This window comes from Balaenoptera musculus, chromosome 19 (assembly GCF_009873245.2).
Source record: "Balaenoptera musculus isolate JJ_BM4_2016_0621 chromosome 19, mBalMus1.pri.v3, whole genome shotgun sequence".
NCBI lineage: Eukaryota > Metazoa > Chordata > Mammalia > Artiodactyla > Balaenopteridae > Balaenoptera > Balaenoptera musculus.
In genome coordinates this window covers 4,752,196-4,760,539 of record NC_045803.1, presented here as the reverse complement: position 1 = coordinate 4,760,539, position 8,344 = coordinate 4,752,196, and the positions used below count along the sequence as shown (strand labels likewise).

The window sequence follows — 8,344 nt, the reverse complement described above, 5'->3', positions numbered from 1 at the left end:
ATATTTCATTTTAAATTATATTTCCCCAACAGCAGGCAGTGTCCACACAGCCTCAAGGCAGAAAGGCCACTAAAGGGGATCAACCTCAGAGCGATTGTAACATGAGGTGGATGCAGACCTCCAGGACCTGCAGCTGAGAACATCTCATGGTGAAGCTGGGGCTCTTGCGGGACAAACTACTGTGGGAACTTTAACGTCTGGAGACATCCCCCATTATCCATGTGGACAGTTTGTGAATGAGAGGGCCACAAATGTCCAGTCTGAACCAGAAAGACGGAAACACTTGCATAAGGCGTGACCACCACCCCCATCCTGGATCTCCATCTTCTTCCAGGTCTTCTGGAAACCGTGCATGCGCTGCCATTCCCTGTCGGTGCAGGGGGCGGGCCCTGGGCATGGCCATGGCCATCAAGTGCAGCACCTAGACTGTGGCCAGGTATCCCAAGGTAGCTTGCTGGGGTGGGCTTGGAGACCAATACAGGGGTGGGATCTGAGAAAAGGTAGGGACATGGACTTCACTACACCCCACCTCCAGAGCATTTCCGGGACTAGTGATCATTTATATGTTTTATGATAAATCGTCCTGCCAAATTCTCTAGGGATAAAAATTAAAATATCTTTAAAACTACTACTGTGCTGCAGCTTTATACACCAGCCAAGACCAGCGAGTAGTGAAGCTAGTGAACCAAATCAGCCAATAGAAACCTTGGAATGAGGAAGAGAAAGGGACTCTGAGGGGAAGTGAGAGTACTTCCTCTCCTACTTGTCTCTAACAGGGCTCAGCTGATAGGAGAGAGGATGCTAGGACATATTAAAGTTTTGAATGTTACCTGCATCTGACATTTTAATTACTGCTTTTATTGTCTAATCATGACCCTAAAAACTGTTGACGGTGTCTGCAGATTTTTTTCCATGAGCGTCAGAAACATGGCAAAGGAGAAAACATTTTTCCTATTATAACAGCTGGGTTCTCCTTGTTTATATAACAGTTACATAGACCTCTGACTTTGGCAATTTAGAGCAACGTCTTTCAATACAGTACTTAATGTCTCTTGTATGTGACAGGGACAGATACAATAGCCCTAATGAAGATACAAGGCTGTTCAATGCCATTCAAAGACATATATCTCAAAGTTCTTGAACAAGTTCACTGTTAGTATTAGCCTAAGTTTTTGTTTTACTTTTTTAACGTCTTTGTTGGAGTATAATTGCTTTACAATGGTGTGTAAGTTTCTGCTTTATAACAAAGTGAATCAGCTATACATAGACATATATCCCCATATCTCTTCCCTCTTGTGTCTCCCTCCCTCCCACCCTCCCTATCCCACCCCTCTAGGTGGTCACAAAGCACCGAGCTGATCTCCCTGTGCTATGTGGCTGCTTCCCACTAGCTATCGGTTTTAAATTTGGTAGTGTATATATGTCCATGCCACTCACTCACTTCATCCCAGCTTACCCTTCCCCCTCCCCGTGTCCTCAAGTCCATTCTCTAGTGGGTCTGCATCTTTATTCCTGTCCTGCCCCTAGGTTCTTCATGACCATTTTTTTTTTTTTTGGTTCCATATATATGTGTTAGCATACGGTATTTGTTTTTCTCTTTCTGACTTACTTCACTCTATATGACAGACTCTAGGTCCATCCACCTCACTACAAATAACTCAATTTCATATCTTTTTATGGCTGTGTAATATTCCATTGTATATATGTGCCACATCCTCTTTATCCATTCATCTGTCGATGGACACTTAGGTTGCTTCCATGTCCTGGCTATTGTAAATAGTGCTGCAATGAACATTGTGGTACATGACTCTTTTTGAATTACGGTTTTCTCAGAGTATATGCCCAGTAGTGGGATTGCTGGGTCATATGGTAGTTCTATTTTTAGTTTTTTAAGGAACCTCCATACTGTTCTCCATAGTGGCTGTATCAGTTTACATTCCCACCAACAGTGCAAGAGGGTTCCCTTTTTTCCACACCCTCTCCAGCATTTATTGTTTGTAGATTTTTTGATGATGGCCATTCTGACTGGTGTGAGGTGATGATGTGGAGCATTCTTTCATGTGTTTGTTGGCAATCTGAATATCTTCTTTGGAGAAATGTCTAGGTCTTCTGCCCATTTTTGGATTGCGTTATTTGTTTTTATGATATTGAGCTGCATGAGCTGCTTGTAGTTTTGGAGATTAATCCTTTGTCAGTTGTTTCATTGGCAAATATTTTCTCCCATTCTGAGGGTTTTTTCGTCTTGTTTATGGTTTCCTTTGCTGTGCAAAAACTTTTAAGTTTCATTAGGTCCCATTTGTTTATTTTTGTTTTTATTTCCATTTCTCTAGGAGATGGGTCAAAAAGGATCTTGCTGTGATTTATGTCATAGAGTGTTCTGCCTATGTTTTCCTCTAAGAGTTTGATAGTGTCTGGCCTTACATTTAGGTCTTTAATCCATTTTGAGTTTATTTTTGTGTATGGTGTTAGGGAGTGTTCTAATTTCATTCTTTTACATGTAGCTATCCAGTTTTCTGAGTACCACTTACTGAAGAGGCTGTCTTTTCTCCACTGTATATTCTTGCCTCCTTTATCAAAAATAAGGTGACCATATGTGCGTGGGTTTATCTCTGGGCATTCTATCCTGTTCCATTGATCTATATTTCTGTTTTTGTGCCAGTAGCATACTGTCTTGATTACTGTAGCTTTGTAGTATAGTCTGAAGTCAGGGAGCCTGATTCCTCCAGCTCTGTTTTTCTTTCTCAAGATTGCTTTGGCTATTCGGGATCTTTTGTGTTTCCATACAAATTGTGAAGTTTTTTGTTCTAGTCCTGTGAAAAATGCCATTGGTAGTTTGATAGGGATTGCATTGACTCTGTAGATTGCTTTGGGTAGTAGAGTCATTTTCACAATATTGATTCTTCCAATCCAAGAACATGGTATATCTCTCCATCTGTTTGTATCATCTTTAATTTCTTTCATCAGTGTCATAGCTTTCTGCATACAGGTGTCTTGTCTCCTTAGGTAGGTTTATTCCTAGGTATTTTATTCTTTTTGTTGCAATGGTAAATGGAAGTGTTTTCTTAATTTCTCTTTCAGATTTTTCATCATTAGTGTATAGGAATGCAAGAGATTTCTGTGCATTAATTTTGTATCCTGCTACTCTACCAAATTCATTGATTAGCTCTAGTAGTTTTCTGGTAGCATCTTTAGGATTCTCTATGTATAGTATCATGTCATCTGCAAACAGTGACAGTTTTACTTCTTCTTTTCCGATTTGGATTCCTTTTATTTCTTTTTCTTCTCTGATTGCTGTGGCTAAAACTTCCAAAACAATGTTGAATAATAGTGGTGAGAATGGGCAACCTTGTCTTCTTCTTGCTCTTAGTGGAAATGGTTTCAGTTTTTCACCATTGAGGACGATGTTGGCTGTGGGTTTGTCATATATGGCCTTTATTATGTTGAGGTAATTTCCCTCTATGCTTACTTTCTGGAGGGTTTTTATCATAAATGGGTGTTGAATTCTGTCAAAGCTTTTTCTGCATCTATTGAGATGATCATATGGTTTTTATTCTTCAATTTGTTAATATGGTGTATCACATTGATTGATTTGCGTATATTGAGGAATCCTTGCATTCCTGAGATAAACCCCACTTTAGCCTAAGTTTTTAATGTTCCTTTTTAAAAGACCCATTATAGATGTGCATATCTTGTGGTCAGAGCATTCTCTCTGTTTGCAATCATCTTTTGTATAAAGTCTCTCCTTACCTAAGTCCAGATATTTTTTAAAATTTTGGCAGTCGTAAATATATATTACAGTGTGCTTAAAAAATGTAGTGTGTCTATTTTTCTGATACAGAGTTTAATGCACTAAGTCAAACTACTTCCTGTGTTTTTCAAATTTTTGAAGTCTTTATTTTGAAGTCTTTAATAATCTTTAATAATTTGCATCTGTTTTTATAATACTACAGGGAGACATATATCAAAATCTTCCTGTGATTAAGGAAATATCCTTTTTTATTCTTGTGAATTAGTTTGTTTTGCTCCCTTGTAAATTTTACAAGCAACAAAACTTCCCTTAAGCAAGGTGGATTCATGAATTTCACCTATGATTGGCTTCTCTCCAGATGTTCTGTTTGATGAAAAGTTTCACCATCCATTTATTTATTTGCATGAGAACATGGAAGTCCATGCTGAAATCTCTTTTGTGCCAACATGGCTAGTTGGCAATAATACATAATACAGCGTAATTTACATAATCTACCTTCTAAAGATCTGAAAATCTAGCCTTGACACTGTGTATATGTATATATTTTTTTCATTAAAAAATGTGTCTAGTGCAGGAAACAAACGCATGGAATAATTTGATAATAGGGTTGGACTGAGCATCCAGTTAAATCTTAGAGTGAACTGCAGAGATTTAAAATTGAGCATGCATAGAATAAATGTAATCAAGATAAGAAATACATCAAAATGTTTCCTTAGTTTCACAACTTGGAAGGATCCTTCCGTGTGTCAAAACCAATATTTGCAATAAAGATGGGAAAGTTTTGATCCATTCTTCATTGATAACAAAATATCAGAGTTATACAATTTAGAAAAAAACTTAACGAATGCAGCAAATTGGGAAGGTCTTTAGGCAGCATGAATCATCATTGGTCATCAGAAATGCATACTGGGGGATATCTTAAAATTATAAAGAATGGGGCAATGTATTTAACCAAAAGCCAAACATTACTAAACATCAGGAAATAAATACCCAAGAGTAATTTTTAAAAATATAATGTGTGTGGTGAAGTTCTCGTCCAAAATTCAATCTGTGGGGGATCGTCAGAATATTATTTTGGGAGTGAAATCTTTTCAATTTATGAGTAATGATGCTGAAGCCTTCTTAAATATCAGTTAATTCAAATGTAATGAACATCGAAAAGCTATAATCAATGCTTAAAACTTGTGAAAGATCATATAATATATACTGCAGTGAAACCTTACAGATTAAATATACGTTAAAAGACTTTATTCAAAATGCTTTTATCGCATTAAAAAATTCTTACTGGAGAGAAATCTTCTACGTTTAGGGATTTGAAAGAAACATATATTTCACGGCGGATATTAACTAATGGAAATTGCCTTAAAGATTATAAAAGAGAACATTGGAAATTCGATAAATCTAGTTTGCTTCCTTTAGGGTTCATATAAAATAATATAGACATCCCTATCAAACGCCCCTGGAAATATTGCAATTGTATTTTTAAGGTGAAAACAACTTCAGTAGTCTTCTAAAGAGTACATATGGGGTTTGTTATTCACACCTGACAGAACACTGAGAAATAGAAAATCAACAAAAGAGCTAAAATGTAAAACAATATTTTTATTAAAAATATTCTTCCTAGTTACTCTTGGATAAATGTAAAGTGAATTAGAAAATGTTATATTTAGAAATTACTGACAAATGAATTATGACGTCACAAAAATTTATCCCAAAGATACTTATCATTCGCCTCAGGTGTGGAATAGAATAACAAGTACTATAAACAACAATACAGTTTATATCAATTTTTGATTTATAATTTTTTTAAAGCAGTGGTTGGTGACCTAAATCATCACATGCCTCATGCCCCTGCCTCCCCCTGCCCAGGTCTTGTACCTATGAAAGTCTCTGGGACTGAGCCCAGGGCTGAGCAAAGGGTGAATGGGGAATGTAAATGGATATGATGTTCTGATGGACGTCCGTACGAAGTGGCCCATTTCCCACCCGTAGAGTTTTGCATTTCACATTCAAGTTTGCATTTCTTGCACAGACAACTGCACTCCTTGCTTAATTATATTGCTTAAATTAAATTCTAATTGCAGGAGGCAATTCCTGGATCCAACTATCTCCCCACATCGACTCCGAATCCAGGTCCGGGTTCCCAGACCGCAGAGTCCGCCTCGCCTCTCTCTCAGGACCCGGCACCCCTTTACAAAAACGATTTTTGACTAAACTCGTTTTCAACTACTTAAAACGTAAACGTCTTAGCTTTCAACAAGTGGCCTCTCAACTCTAAGTTTTCCCCTTAAATTGTTTGAAACATCAACTTAAAACAGGCAAGGAGCAGCTCGGCTCCGCGGCACAGGAAAGAAATTCAAAGTGATCCAAACTCGGAAAGAAAAGCATGCCCTTGGGGAGCTGCCAAGGGGCGCCCCGGCCCCGCCCCGGCCCCGCCCCGGCCCCGCCCCGGCCCCGCCCCGGCTCGGCTCCGCCCCGCCCCCCCGCGGTCCCCGCCTACACCTGGCCGCTATTCGCGCCCCTTTCCGAAGGCGCTCCGCCTAGGCCCCGCCCACAGCATTCCCCGGAAGGAGCGCGCACGCGCAGTATCTCGCAGACCGGAAGAGGCTAGCGGGGTCCCAAGGCCACGCCGGTGTCTGTGAGTTTTCGTCTTTTTGAGTTTAAACCTGAGCGTCTCAGTCCACAGTCCTATACGCCTGGAGTCTTGGGGTTGCTACGGACGTTAACATTCCTGCGCCCGTGCCTCTTACCTTCGGTAAGTTCTGGCGTCCCGGTGAGAGTTCCCGAAGCCTGACCGCTTGCTTCGATGCTGGGTCGGGGGTCCGCGTTCATTTTCGGTTAAGATCTTTCCGAGGCCTTCCCCGCCCATGGATTTTGGGCCTTCGGGCCATTACACCCGCCTGCCACGTTGTTGTCCTGTAAAACCCTTCCCTGACCACTCCTTCCGCCCCGCGCTGTTCAGCGTCATGGTAGATGGACTTTTGAGATAGATTCAAACACTTGGCGCGTCTCCCCTCATCCTCGTCCCTCTTGGCCCATAGAGGCCTGGCTTCTCTCCCTGGCCCTGGGATTCAGCAGACCCCACCGCCTTCCTGGGAACCTACCCCCGTCCCCCCCTACCCCTTAATAAGAGGCCCAGTGTCTCGGAAGAGCACACTTTTCTGAAGGATGGGATTTAGGACTGAAGAACTCGGGGTGCCCCAAGAGCAAGTCACCTCCCCCACGCGGGGATCTGGTGCTTTGTGGAAGTGATGATTGCAAAGGGGAGACCAGGAAAGCGGCAGCACAAGGGAGTGAGGAAGATCAGGAGAGAGACAGAGGGAGAATGAAGAGAAATAGAAAAGTGAGAGGGAGAAAAGATGAGTGAGGCGGTGCATAAAGAAAAGGCAAAAATAGAGGATCTGGGAAGGACTTGAAGAGAGACAAAGTGAAAGGGAATAACGCGGCAAAGTAGCAAGAGGAGAAAAGAAAATAGAAACACAGAGGAAAGGGTGGAGCTCCAGCCACGAAGGTCAAGGCACTTCAGACAGAGTGGTTAGGAGAAAAACAGTTGGGGGAGCTGAGTGCAGGGACAGAACGAGGGCTTAGGGTTGGCAGAGTGAGAAACAGCGCTGAGAGAACCTAGCCAGCTAGGGATGCCAGTGAGGTGGGGCAGAGGGGGTGTAATAGGAAAGACAGTGTAATGGAGAGCAGAGGGGACACAGAAATGCGGGGAGAAAAAGGCAGACATATATAGAGATTGGGAACAGACTGGGGAGAAGGAGAAACTGAAGTTGAAATAGGTTTCAAGTCTTGTGCAAAACAAGTGTAAGGAAAGGAATAGAGAAAAGGGGAGAAAGCAGCGGGAGTGAGAGAGGAAACACAGAAAAGGAGAACGATGGAGAGAAACAAGGAAAGGGAGACATAAACAGATTAACAGAAATACAGAGTAGAGTGAAAGAAGGGAAACCTGATTCTGCGTGAGTGGTGACTTGATGGGATATGGCTAAGGTGTGATATATTGACTTGTGGCTTTGTAATATATTTAGTTTAAAATTTGCTTAATTGATGAGAATGAGAGTTGCAAAACTCCTGTTTATAAGGCTTGTGCGTTTTATAATTATTCGCCTCACAGTGTAGCTTCCATTTGCAGCCCTTTACTCTGACAACGAGGGGAGACTTGTCTGTGAGTTGTGGGTTGCCATCTTTGCTTGGAATGGTGTGAGGGAGGTGAGCCAGGACAAGAAATTACTGAATCCGTCACTACGTGGTGCTTTTTAAGGGAATATTAAAACCGTTGCTTTTTCTTCTTTTAAATGGACATACATTTTTGCACCCCTCTTACATTTAATTCATTTTTTTAAAAAGCATATTGAGGTAAATTTTAGTATACCGAATTCCCCCTTCTCTGTAAATAATCATCAGCTTCTGAAATAAGCTTCGGTGACATGTGATAACCAGCTGTCATCATTCTATTCTAAATATGAGGTAGTCTCAATTAAAAAAAAAAAATTTGACCCCAGAAGTCATTAGATTAAAAAAAAAAAAGAGTCCCAAATTGTTTTCCCTTTTGAATATATTGTGTCTAGTTCAGATTATAAACCCTGCATTCTTTCT

At 40.9% G+C, this 8,344-nt stretch overlaps 1 protein-coding gene across 1 annotated transcript in view; it reads left to right on the top strand.

Moving 5' to 3' along the window:
* The first annotated feature begins 6,359 nt into the window (after positions 1-6,359).
* ZNF331 (zinc finger protein 331) overlaps positions 6,360-8,344 on the top strand; it is a 238,732-nt gene continuing 236,747 nt past the window's right edge. The window contains exon 1 of the mRNA XM_036833398.1: positions 6,360-6,503. The gene's annotated coding sequence lies outside the window, so the exon portion shown is untranslated. The remainder of the gene's footprint in view (positions 6,504-8,344) is intronic.